At 48.4% G+C, this 18499-nt stretch overlaps 1 long non-coding RNA gene across 4 annotated transcripts; it reads right to left on the bottom strand.

The window, feature by feature from the left end:
* Positions 1-397: 397 nt before the first annotated feature.
* Positions 398-15782, bottom strand: LOC127023215 (uncharacterized). Of its 4 annotated transcripts, XR_007767412.1 has the most exons (10): positions 15684-15782; positions 14507-14539; positions 13841-14040; positions 9211-9363; positions 2041-2105; positions 1752-1815; positions 1021-1075; positions 896-936; positions 756-809; positions 398-656 (listed from the first exon to the last, which is right to left on the bottom strand). It is a non-coding gene; the product is annotated as an uncharacterized LOC127023215 (long non-coding RNA). The 4 variants fall into 4 exon arrangements; XR_007767411.1 differs by lacking the exon at positions 14507-14539; XR_007767413.1 differs by lacking the exons at positions 9211-9363; positions 14507-14539.
* Positions 15783-18499: the final 2717 nt, after the last annotated feature.

Below are 18499 nucleotides of genomic sequence, written 5' to 3'. Positions count from 1 at the left end.
TGTTTGGCAGTTATAGTTTAAACAATGCAAGTCAATTTGCAAGTTATACAATTTAACTTTTTTTTAAAGTTTCATTTACAATAGAAAAAACAGTGAGATAGAAGTAAAACCATATAGGGGATCTTCTGAAAAAGAAAAAAAATCCAGTCTCCAGTGCTGCAATACATAAGGCTATGAAAAAGGATTGGCAGATTTGCTAATGCTCTTGGCTGTACCGAAGCACGCAGAGGAACATGTTTTTATGTTATCTCAACTGTTACAACTGAGAACCCAAAGACCAGCAATGCCATCGACTTTTGGAAGACTTGTTGTGCTTGGCTCTTTGGAAGGAAGTAAATATTTTCTTTTTTTTTTTTTTTTTTTTTTTTTTTTTTAGAGAGTGAAAAGTCTTGCTGCTGGTGAATTCTACTGCCAAGTACATCACCTCTGAAGAGCCACTCTGATGGGAAGTTCAATAAAATGCAACTTCTTTGAACGAGAAAGATTTCCGCTTTGGACAATTTCTTTCCAACTGAAGTCAAAATTACACGCTGTAGGGCAGTGGTCTCCAGTCCCTCAACTTAGCTGTCAGACAGCAGGGGTCTGAATCCATCCTCAGCAAAAAACACATCAGTGAACCAGGATATTCCTGCAGTTGCCAGGTTCCTCTTCATCATCTGGAAAAATACCAGTGCCAGCAGTAAGCATGGCGCCGGTCGACACAGACCTCTTCCACAACACCCTCCTCCTCAAAACCAACGTGGCCTTCTGCTCACCTGCTCTGCAGGAATTCCAGCGTCGGACGCTGCAGCCGTCATCGCTCGTGGCACCTAAGATACCAAAAGACAAAAAGCTACCGTTGTGCTTGTGAGAAATCACCAGCCCCATGCTCCTCCTCTCTACCACCCCAGCTCACCTCAAAGGCTCATCCAATTCCAAAGGCTGCCTGCATGGCGCCTGCGAGACCAAAGAGAAATGCTTAACCAAGTTGCCATATAATACTTTGCTATTAGACACCGACCCGGCCAACAACCACCTCACCTTCTCGGACCGCTCCTCAGCACACGGCTTCGCCCCTCTGAGCCTCTTGCAGCATCTGAGAAAAACCAAAGCAAGAGATACATGCTGAGTATCCTGGTTTCGGCTGGGACAGAGTTAACTCTCTTAGTAGCTGGTACAGTGTGTGTTTTGGATTTAGTGTGACAATACTGTTGATAATACCCTGATGTTTTAGTTGTTGCTAAGTAGCGCTTATCTTAAGCCAAGGACTTTTCAGTTTCCCATGCTCTGCCAGCAAGCAGGTGTGCAAGAAGCTGGGAGGGAGCACAGCCGGGGCAGCTGACCTGAACTAGCCAAAGGGGTGTTCCATAGCATGGAACGTCACACCCAGTACATAAACAGGGGGGAGCTGGCCGGGAGGGGCGGATCGCTGCTGGGGCATCGGTCAGCGGGTGGTGAGCAATTGCATTGTGCATCACTGGGGTTTTTTTCCTCCCCCCCCCTCCTTTTTTTGTTCTATTCCTTTTCATTATTATTATTATTATTGTTAGTATTATATTTTACTTTAGTTATTAAGCTGTTCTTATCTCAACCCACGAGTTCTGCCTTCTTTCCCGATTCTCCTCCCCATCCCACCAGGAGCAAGGGGGGGGCGGACAGGGAGTGAGGGAGTGGCTGTGTGGTCCTTGGCTGCTGACTGGGGTTAAACCACGACAGGATATTGCCCAAAACCACGGCCTGTCTGCACCGATTCCCATCTCCCGCTCCTTTACCTTGGCTGCTCGCCCGCCCTGCCTCTGCTGTTTACAGGCTGCCAAGTTGAGGCTCGGGTACCACCTGTAAAAGACAAACAACAAGGGATGCTTACAACTTCACCAACACAACACCACCTGAAAAATAACTGCTCCTTCAGCCCACCAGACATGGCTCACCTTGCCCGAATCAGCTCTGGTGCCAATATCCCGCTTTGCACCTTCAAAATAAAAAAAAGTAACCCGAAACCTAGAAGCTAGTCATAAGCCACTAGTCGCATCTTCCCTCCAACACCACTCACCGACTCACCTTCTTACAGCGCTCCGCTCACGTCTCCTCTGTTGCCCTTTGGCACACAGCTCATCCCGCTGCATCTGCAAAAACAATATCGAACATGTCACCCGGATGCTGATCAACAGCTTAACAATTCCAGTGGTCTTGTTTCCGTTTAGGAATACCATCTAGATTCCAACAACAGCCTGCCATTAAAAACACAAAAGTAGTTCGCATTATGCTGATGAGTGGAGGCACACAAGACCCTCGGTATAGCTACCGATGTGCTCGCCTAACACAAAAACAACCATGGGAACATCAAGACCTGAATAACATATGGTATAGCACACAGAAAACAAGCAACACAAACTACCTCCTCACCTACAAAGCCCCTAAGGGAATTACAGTGGCGGTCAGCCGATAGAAAAAACCCCAATGGCGTGACATGGTGACTCAAAGATCTACAACGGACACCTTACAACTACAGAAACTGGTGCTAAAAACAATAGGTAAGCAAGAACAAGAGAACATAACTGCCGTGACTGATGCTAGAGCAAACCTCAGTGGACACTTCAGGAAAAAGGCAAAACTGGAATAACAGAAAAAGCTTGCGTGCCCGAGACTGCGATAAAAGATGACCCCTGGCTGCAGACTGTTACGAGCACAAATAATACACATCCTCTTCTCCAAAACATTCCAGGGAAGACAATGACACAAACCTGCACTGGAAAGAAGTGCCTAGTCAGGGACTCTAAGTAACAAGGACTGTGACATCCGGATGGACGCACAAATTAAGTCAGGGAATGAAGTAAGTAAAAGGCACAGAGAAGCAGAGACCTCAGAGTTCTGGGGGGTATATTTTTATGTACCTAATGCTTTACAAGACGAGACTCATCTGACATTCAGCCCTGCATATTGAGATGCAGAGGCCTGGATGGTTTACACCGCATCTCCTGTGACCTTGTCGTACCTCCCGTCAGCTGCGGGGAAACTAAAACAGAACAGACCTCATCGACGTCCAAATCCAACTGCAAAACCAATCTGAGAAAGGCTGACGAACCCTCCTTCCTTTCCCAGCCATCCCCCAGTCTCAAAACCTTACAAACCCCTTCTCCTCTCCTGAACTGTCCGGGAAGGAACCCCACTGCTTCCTGACAGCTCCTGCCCTGTATTTGCACCCCTGAACCCCCCGCATTGGCTGCTCCTCAGGAGCTGTTCTTGTGAGCCACACCCTGCATTCTGCAGCCACCTCCTATCTTACACCTTCCCACAGACTCTGGGCTCTGCTACAGGCCCACAACATAAGTAAACTCCTGATGCTTAGAATCTACAAGGGGCCTGCCACAAGCTGCAAAGGTTCTAGGGACAACACGCTTCTCTGTGGGCGATTGGGAAAGGTGATGAGCCATCCCGTACCCTGAAAGACACTATGCCTTACGTCCCTGTCGCTTTCTTGAAAAATGCCAAAGTTTCATATACAGATGCATACAAGATGCGGACAAGATGCTCACCCTAACCACTGCTAGATAATCTCACCATCAGCCCTGTTAAGAGAGATGATATCAGCAACTAACACAGTATACAGCAAAAAGACCCAGACACCTCTACTTCTCTAAATGCCAACACACATCTACCCAAACAGCTTAGACAACTCAAAACCTGCCACCAACTGAAGAAACAGCAGAGCACCAGCACCACTAGAAGCCCCAGAACAGAATGAGCTCCTGGAGCAGAGGCTGTGGCTCATATACCCTGGGCCCCACCCAGCACCCTTCCCACAATCCCCTGGGAAAGGGGAAGGGCCAACCACCAGACAACATGGAGGCAGCCAGAGGAGCAGCGGGAGGTTTCTCATCTGCCTTCAGTTTATGGTGTGCAATGTGCTGAGCAGAGAAAGCGACCCTTACTGGAAATGATGATGTCTGCTCTTTTGCTACAACTGCATCTACACTGCATCAGCAATGTGACTGGGTAGGGAATTAGACTTAATTTTTCTGGAGCGTAGATAGATGTCCTGCTAAGCTATGTAAGAAAGTAGTTTGTTAACTGTAATAACAATATTGTTATCAAAAATGATGTGCTTTAGTTTCCTATAAAAAAACCCAAAATGCTATGGGATTACACTTTGTTTCTAGCAAGACCCCACATACTACCTAAATTCTACCAGAACTGCCTTCTGGATAGGACCGAATGACAAAGCAGAATTAGATCACGTAAGAATCCCTTCTCAACAATATCTCCGGTTGCAAAGTAAATTTTTTACCGTAAATCGCCGACGGTTCAGAGTCACCTTGGCGGTCTCTCTGACCGACTGCCTTAACGGAACTAGATAAGTCCTAAAGAACAGAAAACACCAAAAAAACATGGAAATACAAGAAAAGTATCAGACACTGTATGAAGCAGCCTAATTAACACCTAAGTAGCTAGAACAAAAACAAATTGCAAAACAGAACAAAAACCACCACGGGAGATGTGTTGATAAAAATAGATGAAGGCCATTGCCTTCTCTGAAAAACCTCAAGAGGAGATCTGAGCTGACGATAGACATCTTTGGGGTACCAGCTACCAAATAGAAACAGACTGTAAGGCAGAAAACAAAAAGACTGCTCTGGAGCACAAAGATGGCTTTGGAAAAGGTTCTGACAGAACAAGAGGCATCGTCACAGGGATCAGAGAGATCCCGAAGGGGCCAGAGAGACCAAAGAAGTCTCAGGGATGCAATGAGCCCAAAAGAGAATTGAACAAAGTACAGGTGTCCTCAGGGGACCGGGGACCGAATGGAGGCGCACCAAAGAGATGAGAGGACAGAAAGACCGACTGGGGTAACAGATGCAGACTCAGGAAGGGTTCTGAGGGGAAGAGAGGGGTGCAAAGTGCCTTCCCGAGCTAAAACGGGGCTCTAGGGCATCGGGGATCTCTCGCGAGAGCTCGGCAAAGGGAGTGGAGGAGTCCCAAGGGGGCCTGAGAGACCAAAGAAGCCTCAGAGGTAACAATGAGGAACTCTGAAGGGGATTTCAACAAAGTACAGATGTTGTCAGGGGGCCGGGGGCTGAACAAAGGCATCCTAAATGGCAAAGAGTAAGATAAGAGCACAAAAAAAATAAAATCGAAAAGGAGCTAAAGCACTGCTAGAGTGCTGTGGAGTACAAGAAAGGACTCAGATGACATTGTTATAGAGAGTAGAGGAATTAGGAGGGGGCAGGGTAAGAAAAGAAGGCTTGGAGACACAGTGAGGGCCTTGGAGTCTCAGGAGGGTGTCTAGGCAAACTACAGATGACTGAGTGGGAGAGGAACCGAACGGAGACACCCTCGATGGCAAAGAGAAAGACAAAGGAGCGCTGCGTAACAAAGAAAGAAGGGACGCTTTCATGGAACAGGAGAGATAGAAGGGGAGATAAAGTGCTCCAAGGTGCTGTGGAGATCGAGGAAGGTCTCGGGAGGCACCGTGACTGTGAGGAGAGGGGTGTTGAGGGGGGCTGACGGACAAAAGAAGGCTTAGGGACGACAAGGAGGAACTCGGGTGATCATCCGAGCAGAGTACAGAGGGTCTCGGGTGGCCGGGGACTGAACACAGGAATCCTAGACAGCGTAGAGGAACAAATGAGTGTTCTGTGGCTCAAAGATGGCCCCACCTGAAGTGCTACAAGGTGGATGTGCAGCACGAGGAAGGTCTCGGGAGGCATCGTGACTGGGAGAAGAAGTGTCCCGAGGGAGCCAGAGAGACAGAAAAAAGGATTGGAGACCCAACGATTAAATCCAGAGGGGATCTGAACCGAGTAACCGTGTCATCGGAGGGCCAGGGAACAGATAGAGGCACGGCTAGAGGGAAGAAAGAACAGAATGACTGGGCTGGGTCACAGATATGGACCCGGGAAGTCCTCTGAGGGAACGAGAGGGATGTGAGGTCTGCTGCAAAGCTAAAAGTGTGCTAAGGGCAACCTCGAAGGCATCGATAGGCATCGTGACACCATTAGAGGGGTCCCGATTGGGCCAAAGACACCAAAGGCGGCTCAGGGACACAAGGAAGAAGTCCGGAGGGGATTTGAACAGAGTACAGGTGTCGTCAGGAGGCCGGGGACCAAATGGAGGCACCCTAGATGGCAGAGGGGATGCTAAGAGCGCTCTGAGGCACAAACCAACCCGAGGACAGGTTTCTGAGGGACCACGAGAGGATCAAAGTCCGCTACAGAGCTCAGACAGGGCTGTGGTACACAAAGAAGGCGTCTGTGGAGGCAGGGTGACTGGGAGCAGAGGGGGCATGAAAGGCTCGGAGGGATAAGAGAGATCGAAAGGGAGGCAGAGTGCTACCAAAGTGCTGTGGAGCGCAAGGAAGGTCTTGGGAGGCATCCTAGCTGGCATAGAGAAGAAAAAGAATGCTCTTATTTGGGAACGGAGATCTTGGGAGAGGTGCGATTGCAACAAAACGAGTCCAAAGGGGGCTCACAGAGCGAAAGTGTGCTGCAGGGAACATCTAAGACCTCGGGAGGCATCGTGACAGTAGCAGAGGGGTTCTGAGAGGGACAGACAAAAGAAGGCTCGAGGACATGATGAAGAAGTCCAGAGGGGATTTGAACAGACTACCGATGTCCTCAGGGGACCAGGGACTGCACAGAGGTAGCCTCGCTAGCATAGAGGACAACAAGAGCGTCCCGGAGATGAAAGGTGGCATCAGGAAAGGTTCTCGGGGAGGGAGAAGGGCGCAAAGTGCGCTACAGAGCCAAGAGAGGGCTGTGGGGCACGAGGATGGCCTCGGGAGGCACGATGACGGCAGCAGAGGGGTGCTGAGAGTGAAAGAGAGACAGAAGGCGGCTCTGGGACACAATGCAAAACTGAAGAAGGTGTCCCCGCAATGTACAGATGTCCTCAGGGGACGAGCGACTGAATCGAGGCATCCTAGATGGCAGTGAACAAGGCAAGAGAGCTCTGGGGCACAGAGCAAGCCTGAGGAAGGGTTCTGGTTGAATAAGAGAGATACAAAGAGGGCAGCAGAGCTCCAAGGGTGCCATGGGGCACGAGGACAGTCTCGGGAGGTATCGTGATGGGAACGAGAGGGCCCCAGGGGGGACAGAGACCAACAAAGTATTGCTGACACAGTGAGGTGCTCGGAAGGGGATCTGAACAGAGTACAGATGTCCTCAGGGGACCAGGGACCGAATGGAGGCATCTGACATGGCGGAGGGGAAGGCAAGAGTGCTCTGGGGCACAATGAAAGCCCGAGAAAGAGTTGTGTCTGAATAAGAAAGATACAAAGCCTGCTGCAGAACTAAAGGATGGTCGTGGAACGCAAGGACGCTCACAGGAAGCATCGTGACGGAAATAGAGGGGTGCTGAGGTGGCCGGAGAGACAGATGGTGGCTCGAGGACACAAAGGTACTCCGGAGAGGATTTGAACAGAGCACAGATGTCATGAGGGAGTCGCTGACCGATTGGAGGCAAGCGAGATGGAGGAGAGGACAAAAAGACTGCTGTGAGGAAGAGGTTCTGACAGACCGAGAGGGGTACAAATTATGCTCCAGAGATAAAAGCGTGCCGAGGAGACCCTCTAAAGCCTCGGGATGAACTGAGAGAAAAGAAAAAAGCGACTGGGTACAGGACAGACTGGAATGGATTAAAAAATAAAGACAGCAGACTGGGTAAAAATAGATGAGGAAAGAAAATGTAAAAGCGACAGGGTACAGGACAGACAGGAAAATTAAAAAACACGGAGAGACATCTTGATAAAAGTGGACATAGAACAAAAATTTTAAAAGCGACAGGATACAGGAAACAGGAAAAAATTAATAAATAGGGACAGAAAACTAGATAAGAGTACACCTAGAAACAAAATTTCAAAATTAAAAGAATGATGAGAGTAAACAAAATGGAAAATAGAGACAGTTAACTAGATAAAAGTAGACATAGAAAGAAAATTTAAAAAGCAATGTGGTTCATGACAGACAGGAAAGAATTAAAAAATAGAAACAGTAAGTGGATAAAAGTAGACAGAAATAACATTTTAAGAGCAACAGGATTAAGGAAGTAAAGGAAAAAATTAAAAAATAGGGACAGCAAACTAAAATGGAGACACATGTCATGGTTTAACCCCAGCCAGTAACTAAGCACCACGCAGCCGCTCCCTCGCTCCCCCACTCCCAGTGGGATGGGGAGGAGAATCGGGGAAAAAAGGTAAAACTCGTGGGTTGAGATAAGAACAGTTTAATAACTAAAGTAAAATATAATACTAACAATAATAATAATTGTAATGAAAAGGAATATAACCAAAAAAAGGGAGAGAAGAAAAAAAACAACCAACCAAAAAAACCAGTGATGCACAATGCAGTTGCTCACCACCTGCTGACCGATGCCCCAGCAGCGATCCGCCCCTCCCGGCCAACTCCCCCGCCTTTTATATACTGGGCACGACGTTCTATGGTATGGAATACCCCTTTGGCTAGTTCGGGTCAGCTGCCCCGGCTATGCTCCCTCCCCAGCTTCTTGCACACCTGCTTGCTGGCAGAGCATGGGAAACTGAAAAGTCCTTGGCTTAAGATAAGCGCTACTTAGCAACAACTAAAACATCAGCGTGTTATCAACAGTATTCTCACACTAAATCCAAAACACACACTGTACCAGCTACTAAGAAGAGAGTTAACTCTGTCCCAGCCGAAACCAGGACAACATCACATTTCATACATCCTCTTTTCGTTACATACATGTCACACTAATCCCTCCTATTTACTGCATTTACATATTGCTAATGTTGCAGAGCTATACTACGCATGCGCAGGGTTCCCGAGTGGCCGTCTGTGGTCGTTTGGGGAGGTGCCCCCTACTCATTCCGAGACAAAGTTCACATTAAGTTGTTATTTTCGTCAAGTAAGCATTCTATCCCTCATTGACTGAGCATGTCCTTGTGGTTGTTACTTTAAGATAAGTTCTTGTTAAAAAACGCTCTATCCGTACCTGCAAACGCTTCATGTAACTTCTAGCAGTTACAAGATAAAGACAACTACAGGATAATGACTACTAAGGCTTATTTACGTAAAGAAATGTTTCACATACCATCTAGCAGTTACAAGAGAATGACAACTACTAAGGTCTATTTACATACGATTAAAACAGGTGGTATCATCACCACCCTAACATGTCTCTCTCTGCCTCTGCCCCTTCCTCCACCGCAGTGCCACCTGCCCAACCCTCACCCGCTCAGCAGCGCGCAGTGCACACCTCGATGCTCCTCATCCGGAAGGCTTCCTCAATACGTGGTGGCTCACGCATGTAGCTGACGGGGGCACTGAGCTCCCAGCACCACATGCTGGTGGTCTGCTCTGTTAGGGACAGCTCGGAGGGATCCTTCCTCACTGCAGGGACTGGCCATTCCTGGGACAGAGGGACATGGAGGAGTGGGGCAGAGAGCCAGAAAACAGGGTGCTGCGAACAAGAGAGGGACAAGGAGCAGGACAACAGCATAGAGAGAGGAGAGCAGAGAGATGGAGCAAAAAAACAGGGACAGAGAGATGGAGGGATAAATAAGAGAGGCAGGGGGCAGGGGAGAGAGGTGGAAGGGACCAGCAGGACAAGAAGACAGAGACAAGACAAGGGATGGGGAACACTTCTGAAGTGATAGGGGAAAAGAAACATAGGCAAGAAATAAAAAATAGAAACCGGGAGCTGGATAGAGTTGGAAAGAAAGTTTCAAAAAGCAACAGGATACAAGAACCATATCAAGAATTAAAAAATACGTACACGGAGCTGCATAGAGGGAGATGTAGGAAGGAAATTTGAAAAGCGATGGGGTGCAAGAAATTAAAATTCGGTCAGGGAGACAGAGAGAGGGAAAAGTAGCAAGAAAATTTTAAAAGTGACTAGGTTCAAGAAACATATGCAAGAATTTAAAAAACAGGGATGGAGAAGTAGAAAGAAAGCTTCAAAATTGATGGTGTTAAAGAAACATAGGCAAGAATTGAAAAACAAGGACAGGGAGCTCGATAGAAGGAGACTGTAGTGGGTTGACCTTGGCTGGCTGCCGGGTGCCCACCAAGCTGCTCTATCACTCCCCCTCTTCAACAAGACAGGGAAAGAAAATACAATGAAAAAGCTTGTGGGTCAAGATAAGGACAAAGAGATCGCTCCCCAATTACTGTCACAGGCAAAACAGACTGGACTTGGGGAAATCAATATAATTTATTGTCAGTCAAAATCAGAGTAAGATCATGAGAAAAAGAACAAATCTAAAAAACACCTTCCCCCCACCCCTCTCTTTTTTCCTGGGCTCATCTTCACTCCTCACTTCTCTACCTCCTCCCCCAAAGCAGTGCAGGGGGACAGGGAGCAGGGGTTGCGGTCAGTTCATCACATGTTGTCCCTGCTGCTCCTTCCTCCTCATGTTCTTCTTCTGCTCTAGCGTGGGGTCCTTCCCACGGGGCCACAGGTCCTGCCAGCAAACCTCCTCCAGCATGGGCTCCTCTCCACAGCTGCTGACAGGAGCCTGTTCCAGTGTGCGCTCTCCACAGGGTCACGGGTTCCTGCAGGCACATCCACCTGTTCTGGCGTGGGGTCCTCCACGGGCTGCGGGTGCATGTCTGCTCCACCATGGACCTCCACGGGCTGCAAGGAGACAGCCTGCCTCACCATGGTCTTCACCACAGGCTGCAGGGGAATCTCTGCTCTGGTGCCTGGAGCACCTCCTCCCCCTCCTCCTTCCCTGACCTTGGTGTCTGCAGGGCTGTTTCACACTCGCATTTTCTCTGTCACAGCTTCAGCGCAGCATTTTTTAGCCCTTCTTAAATATGTCATCACAGAGGTGCTACCAGTGTTGCTGACGGGCTCAGCTTTGAGCAGCAGCAGATCTGTCTTGGAGCGGGCTGGAACTGGCTATGCCCAGCACAGGGGCAACTCCTGGTGTCTTCTCACAGAAGCCACCCCTGCAGCCCCTGCCTCCACCCCCAGCTAACAAAACCTTGCCACATAAATCCAATAGGACAGCAATCAGCTGCAGGGCAGGTGGGGGGATTGAAAGATAGGGAAAGGGAGCCACAGAGAGAGAGGCAGAGGCGGAGGAAAAACCAGAGCGATGGGCTACAGGCAGAGAAGGAGGAAAGGAGAGGGAACCAGACAGAGAGAGATGGAGAAAAACAAAGAATAGCGATCAGCCGCAGAGCAGAGAGGGAGGAATTAAAAAAAAAGGACAGTGGGGTGGACAGAGAGAGACTGAGAAATACCAAAACCCTCAATGAGCTAAAGGGGGAGGACTTAAAGGACACGGAGCGAGATAGAGAATGGTAAAGAGAAAAATGGGTTATGAGACAGAGGAGGCAGAAAGGGGGGGGCGGTCCCGCGAACCCCACCCGGGGGCGGGGCCAGAGGGGGGCGGGGGGCGGTCCCGCGAACCCCACCCGGGGGCGGGTCGACGCGGGGAAAAACTCGCGTGGGGAAAACTCGCGTGGGGGGGGGAAAAACTCGCGTGGGGAAAAACTCGCGTGGGGAAAAACTCGCGTGGGGAAAAACTCGCGTGGGGAAAACTCGCGTGGGGAAAAACTCGCGTGGGGAAAAACTCGCGTGGGGAAAACTCGCGTGGGGAAAAACTCGCGTGGGGAAAAACTCGCGTGGGGAAAAACTCGCGTGGGGAAAAACTCGCGTGGGGAAAAACTCGCGTGGGGAAAAACTCGCGTGGGGAAAAACTCGCGTGGGGAAAAACTCGCGTGGGGAAAAACTCGCGTGGGGAAAAACTCGCGTGGGGAAAAACTCGCGTGGGGAAAAACTCGCGTGGGGAAAAACTCGCGTGGGGAAAACTCGCGTGGGGAAAAACTCGCGTGGGGAAAAACTCGCGTGGGGAAAAACTCGCGTGGGGAAAAACTCGCGTGGGGAAAAACTCGCGTGGGGAAAAACTCGCGTGGGGAAAAACTCGCGTGGGGAAAAACTCGCGTGGGGAAAAACTCGCGTGGGGAAAAACTCGCGTGGGGAAAAAACTCGCGTGGGGAAAAACTCGCGTGGGGAAAAACGATGGCCCACAGGGCAGAGAGGGAGGAATTAAAAAGGGGGACAGTGAGGTGGACAGAGGGAGACTGAGGTTTTTGTTTGTTTTTAAATCGATGAGCTAAAGGGGAGAGACAGAGGAATTAAAGAATAGGGACAGGGAGCCAGACAGACAGAGAACAATACAGACAAAATGGGCTATGGGACAGAGAGGGAAGACATTAAAACATTGGGACAGGGACCTGGAACAAGAGAATATAAGCAAGAAAAAGCATATCTAGAATACAGGGCAGAGAGAGAGGAATTTAGAAACAGGGACATGGAGCCAGACAGAGAGAGGTGGGGGAGGTGGGAATCGTGAAGGGCTAAAGGGTAGATGGGGAGGAATTAAAAAGAATTGGGATAGGAAGACAGACAGATAGATGGAGAAAGACACAAATAGTGATGGGCTGCAGGACAGAGACAGAGGATGAAAAAGAGAGGGACAGGGAACACGATAGAAGCATATAGAGAGAAAAAGAACACAGAGAGGTAGAACGACAGAGAAAGAGGGGGACTCGGGAGAATGAGAGAGGGAGAGGTACAGGGAAGTGAAAAAATGACAGCAGTGAGAGAAATAGAAGGGAGGGGACTGGGATGCAGAAGGGCGACAGAGCTGTCTGGGATGCAGACAGCAAAAATAACATAGGCAACAGGACAAAGGGATTGACAGAGAAGTAAGGGACAGGCAGCAGGACAGAGGAACAGAAGGAAAAAATACCGATGAGCAACAGGACAAAGGGACACAGAGAAAAAGAAGGAGGGAGAGAGAGAGAAAGATGGGGCTAGAGCACGGGACTTGGAGACAAAAAGCAGGACAAGGAACAGGACAGAGGGACTGGGGGTGGGGCGGGAGAACCAGATGCAGATTAAGACAAAGAGATGGAGAAAGAAAACAAAACAATGATGGGCTGCTGGACAGAGATGGAGCAAGAAAAAGTAGGGCCAGAGTAGGGAAGAGAGAAAGGAAAAAAGGGACAGCTGGCTAAACAGGGGGATATAACTAGAAACAATGAGACAGGCAGCAGGACAGAGGGATAAAGGCAGAATAACCAGGGAGAGGAAGCAGGACAGATGGACAGTAGGAGGAAAAAAAGGCCAGGGAGCAGGACTGAGAGATGGAGAAAGAAGCGTTAGGGGCAGAGGGATAGAGAGTGCAAAATACAGGCTAGAGGAAGGACAGAGGGACAGAGAGAGAACGAGAGGGACAGAACGCGGACAGAGAGCAGGAGAAAGAAAAACCAGTGACAAGCAGCAGGCCAGAAGCCAGGGGAAGGAAGGACAGGAGGAAGGAGAGAGGGATACAGAAAGCAAGTGAGGGACAGGGAGGAAGAAAATGGGATACAGAGAAAAAGAGAGGGATGGGGAGCAAGCAAGAGCAACAGGGAGAATGACAGGGAGATGGAGCCAGAGAAAAAACAGGGACTGAAAGCAGGACAGAGAAATGGAAAAGGAAAATTAGGGATGGGTACAAGCACAGAGAGGAAAAGAATGCCAGGGAACACGCCAGAGAAAAAAAAAAAAAAGACAGGTGCAGCTCAGGACAAAGAGATGGAAAAGGAAAAAACAGTGATGGGCTGCAGGACAGAGACGAAGGATGACAAGAAGGAAGGAGAGAGAACAGGACAAAAACACAGGCAGAAAAAGAAAAGGGAGCGGTAGAACTAGAGAGAGAAAGGGAGAGAGGAAGACGGAGCAGGACAGAAGAATAGAGAGAAGATGAGAGGTACAGGGAAGCAAAGAAAATCACAGCAGCGTGGGAAAGAGAGGGGGCCAGGGGAGGGACAGGGAGGGACCGGGACACAGAGGAGGGGCGACAGGGCCCCAAGGGCCCAGGACTCACCACAGCTCTTGCTCTCGGCGCTGCCAGAAGAATTTGTCAGTTCAGACCCTTCTTTCTCCTGCTCTCCTCCCTCTTCTGTAACTCTGGTCACTTGGCTGTCCTCCACCTGAGAGAATACGTGGGTGTCTCACAGCTCTTACGAGATGAAACTTCCTAGACACGCAGCCTCGCTCGGTTGTGCACTCCATGGCTGTGATGGACTGCAGGATGAGAAAAGAGGCCAGGGATCAGGACAGAGGGGAATAATGGGACAGCGAACTAGGCAGGGGGATATAGCAAGAAACAATGAGACAGGCAGTGTTATGCAGATATACAAGCAAAAAGGGGGACGATGGAGGACAGAAAAGCTAAGAGAAAATGGACAGGGAGCGGGGCAGAAATGGAGAAACATCCAGAGATGGCGGGTGCAGGCAGCACCCACGGGTCCGGTGGCAGAGTAGCTCAGGGGCGGTGGGGAACTCACGTGGGGAAAAATTCACATGGGTCATGAGCCACACATGGCAACGGGCATGAGCCACCCACGGACACAGGACTGGGGGGGGGCCACCCATGGACACAGGGGCCAGAGGGGGGCAGGAGCCCCCCGCAGACATGGCAGGGGGGACATGCTTTGGGATGACCTGCACCAGGGGGTCCACCTGGGATAATCCATAGCAGATAACTCACCTGGGATGACCTGCAACACATGGTCTAGAATATCTATTGAGACACACACATATTTGCACATATATCTATTTCCATGTATTATACAGAATATCTATTTAGACATAGACATATTATCTCTACTTACACATATCTCTGTTTCCACTTATTATATAGAATATCTATTTAGACTTACATATTATCTCTGTTTACACTTACCTATTTCCCTTAAGCATACAGACCATCTATTTAGACTATTTATCTTTAGACCTATTAGGTATTTTGACACTTTAGCATCTTTTCAGACATCTCCGCTTAGACTTACTAAGTGTTACATAAGTGTAGTGTGGATAGCTCTACCTAGTCAGACTTCTTTTATTTTAAATTCCTTCGTATATAAAATATATCTTTTTTGCATTTTTAAAGTCCTTTATTTTTTAATTTATATATACACACAAGTTATTTTTGTATTTTAAACCCCTACATATATATCTCTAGTCAGAATTTTTTTATATTCTATAATCCTTTATATGATACAGTAGATAGAGGTTTCTATTTTGAAATCCTTTTTTATATATAAAACAATATTATTTTTCAATATCTATAAACCCGAGATCTTTTTCTCTATTTCAAACACCTCACACCCATATTTACAGTTTCTATTGTTTTTTAAACCCCCCATCCACCCATTCTCAGGCATTTTGGGGCTGTGACCCACCCCCATCCACCACTCACCTGCTCCTCTGCCACATCATTGCCCCCCCGCTGACACTGCTGCCCCAAATGACATCATCACCTCCCCACACCTCCCCAATCCTCCCCTTTTTATTCACCCCCAAAAAAGGCACAAAATGAGGGAAACAGCCCCAACCAGCAGCTCGTTACTTTAAGACTGTCATTGACATATGTATACACACCCCCCCAAAAGGGTGACTCTGGTAGGAAGCTAAAGGGGGAGTGCTCCCCCCAAACAGTTGCAGCCCCCCCAGCCCCTGTCCTGCAGGCTGGCAACCGGCCCACGAGGCGGGGGGGGGGGGCCAAAGGGGAGCGTGACAGGGGATGGCGCCACATCCCTTGCTCAGGCTCTGCTCTGGGATGTTGCCCCTCCGTTCCCACGCTGGGAGGGGCTCCCCAGGGCAACAAACGCCCCGGTCCCTCTCGGCCCCGGACTCTCCCCCCCAACACAGCCCTTGCTGCGCACCTGCGGGGCACCCGCTGCAGACAGAGCCAGGAGCCTCCAGGCACAGGGCCGGCCCCTTACGGTGAGTCTTCTTAGCCACCGGCAGGCAAAGCTGGGCTGGGGGGGAATCTATTGAGCATCGCGAGATGCTTACACCACCACATCTGAAAAACAAAAATCCCAAACTGTATTTCAGCCTACTAAAATAACACGTCTGGCTTGCTGGGTCAACAAAATTGGAAGTGAAGCATAAAACTTGAAAGAGTAAACTAAAAAAGAAAGAATAAATCTCAGTAATTCACTTTATACTAAAAAGGCGTGCATATTTTTATATACATCCAATAACAATACCTATACGATAAAAGCAGTTGATTTTCCTGTTGCATTAGTTTAACTTGCATAGCTGTGAATTGATACCATTAAATTACCTGTCTCCAAAATACACAGCTATAAGTTGACTAGGGGTTTTTTTTGTGTTACATGATTAGGATGGACATCTGGCCAGCTGCACTGCCCAAGAGAGATGCTACTGAACTGCCAGGGAAATGCACCATTGAAAGCGAGACAGAAATAAAGGACTTCAGAGCACTCCATCAAAATATCAGGAAAAACCCCCATAACATTCAGTTGCCTGTCTTTTTCAAGATTTAGACAAAATACCTAACTGCTTAAGCACACCTAATAAGTTATATGCTATAGCTATTTGGCAGTTACAGTTTAAACAATGCAAGTCAATTTGCAGGTTATACAATTTAAGTTTTTTTAACATTTCATTTACGATAGAAAAACCAGCGAGATAGAAGTAAAACTATATAAGGAATCTTCTGAAAAAGAAAAAAAAAAATCAAATCCCCAGTGCTGCAATACATAAGGCTACCAAAAAGGACTGGCAGATTTTAATGCTCTTGGCTGTACTGAAGCATGGAAAGGAACATGTTTTTATGATATCTCAACTGTTACAACTGAGAACCCAAAGACCAGCAATGCCATTGACTTTTGGAAGACATGTTGTGCTTGGGTCTCTGGAAGGAAGTAAATTTTCTCTTTTTTTTTTTTTTTTTTTTAAAGAGTGAAAAATCTTGCTGCTGGTGACTTCTACTGCCAAGTACATCATCGCTGAAGATCCACTCTGATGAGAAGTTAATAAAAATGCAAGTTCTTTGAATGAGAAGTAGTCCCAGAAAAGGGTTCCCCAAAAACAGACCGCTCGACAGCGGATATGCCGACACATCCTGGATCACTGCTGCGAGAGAAGACCGTCCGTAAATTTCTCAGATACAACACACACAAGACAGATCTGTGCGTTGAGCCTCTAACACAAGAAAGGAAGCGCTCGGTTAGCATTATGCTGATGGGCTGAGGCACACGAGACCCTCGGTGTGGCTACCAATGTGCTCGCCTAACACAGAAGAACCCAATGGGAACAGCAAGACCTGAGTAACATAGGGTATAGCACACAGAAAACAAGCGACACAAACTACCTCCTCACCTACAAAGCCCCTTAGGGAATAACGGCGGCGGTCGGCCAATGGAAAGGCCACGATGGCGTGACATGGTGACTCAAAAATCTAAAATGGACACCTTACGACTACAGAAACCGGTGCTAAGCACAAGAGAACATAACTGCCATGACTGATACTAGAGCAAAACCTCATTGGACACTTAAGGAAAAAGGCAAAACTGGAATAACAGAAAAAGCTTGCGTGCCCGGGACTGTGATAAAAGACGACCCCTGGCTGCAGATTGTTACAAGCACAAATAATACACACCCTCGTCTCCAAGAAATTCCAGGGAAGATGGCGACACAAACCCACGCTGGAAATAAGTGCCTAGTCAATGCTTCTAAGTAACAATGCCTGTGACATTGGGACAGATGCAAAAATTAAGTCGGGGAACAAAGTAAGTAAAAGGCACGGAGAAGCGGAGACCTCAGAGTTCTGGGGGGTATATTTTTACATACCTAATGCCTTACGAGATGAGACTCATCTGACATTGAGCCCCGCATACTGAGATGCGGAGGCCCAGACTGTTTACGCCGTGTCTCTTGTGACTCTGTTGTACCTCCCGTCAGCTGTGGGGAAGACTAAAACAGAACAGACCTCATCGACGTCCAAATCCAACTGCAAAACCAACCTGAGAAAGGCCAATGAACCCTCCTCCCTTTCCCAGCCATCCTCCAGTCTCAAAACTTTACAAACCCCTTCTCACCTCCTGAACTGTCCGGGAAGGAACCCCACTGCTTCCTGACAGCTCCTGCCCTGTATTTGCACCCCTGAACCCCCCCGCATTGGCCACTCCTCAGGAGCTGTTCTTCTGAGCTGCACCCTGCATTCTGCAGCCACCTCCTATCTTACACCTTCCCACAGATGCTGGGCTCCGCTACAAGCCCCCAACACAAGTGAACTCCTGATGCTTAGAATCTACGAGGGGCCTGCCGCAAGCTGCAAAGGTTCTAGGGACAACACGGTTCTCTGTGGGCAATGGGGAAAGGTGATGAGCCATCCCATACCCTGAAAGACACTATGCCTTAGGTCCCTGCTGCTTTCCTTGAAAAATGCCAAAACTCCATACACAGGCACATGCAAGATGCTCACCCTAAGCCCTGCTAGATGATCTCACCATTGGTCCTGTTAAGAGAGAGAATATCAGCAGCTCACACAGTATACAGCAAAACCAGGGAAGAAAACAAGGTTCTTTCTTCAATAGAGTCAGGAATTCCAGAAAAACACAAGGCACCTAGAACAATAAAAAAAAAATGCATACTATTAAACTATCTTGCCACCCCTGAACACTCAATACAAAACTACTGACCAGGGGAAAAAAAAAAAAAAAAAAAA

Source organism: Gymnogyps californianus, chromosome 17 (assembly GCF_018139145.2).
Source record: "Gymnogyps californianus isolate 813 chromosome 17, ASM1813914v2, whole genome shotgun sequence".
NCBI classification, from domain to species: Eukaryota; Metazoa; Chordata; class Aves; order Accipitriformes; family Cathartidae; genus Gymnogyps; species Gymnogyps californianus.
The sequence above is the reverse complement of the archived record's forward strand: the minus strand, read 5'-3'. Positions and strand labels throughout refer to the sequence as shown.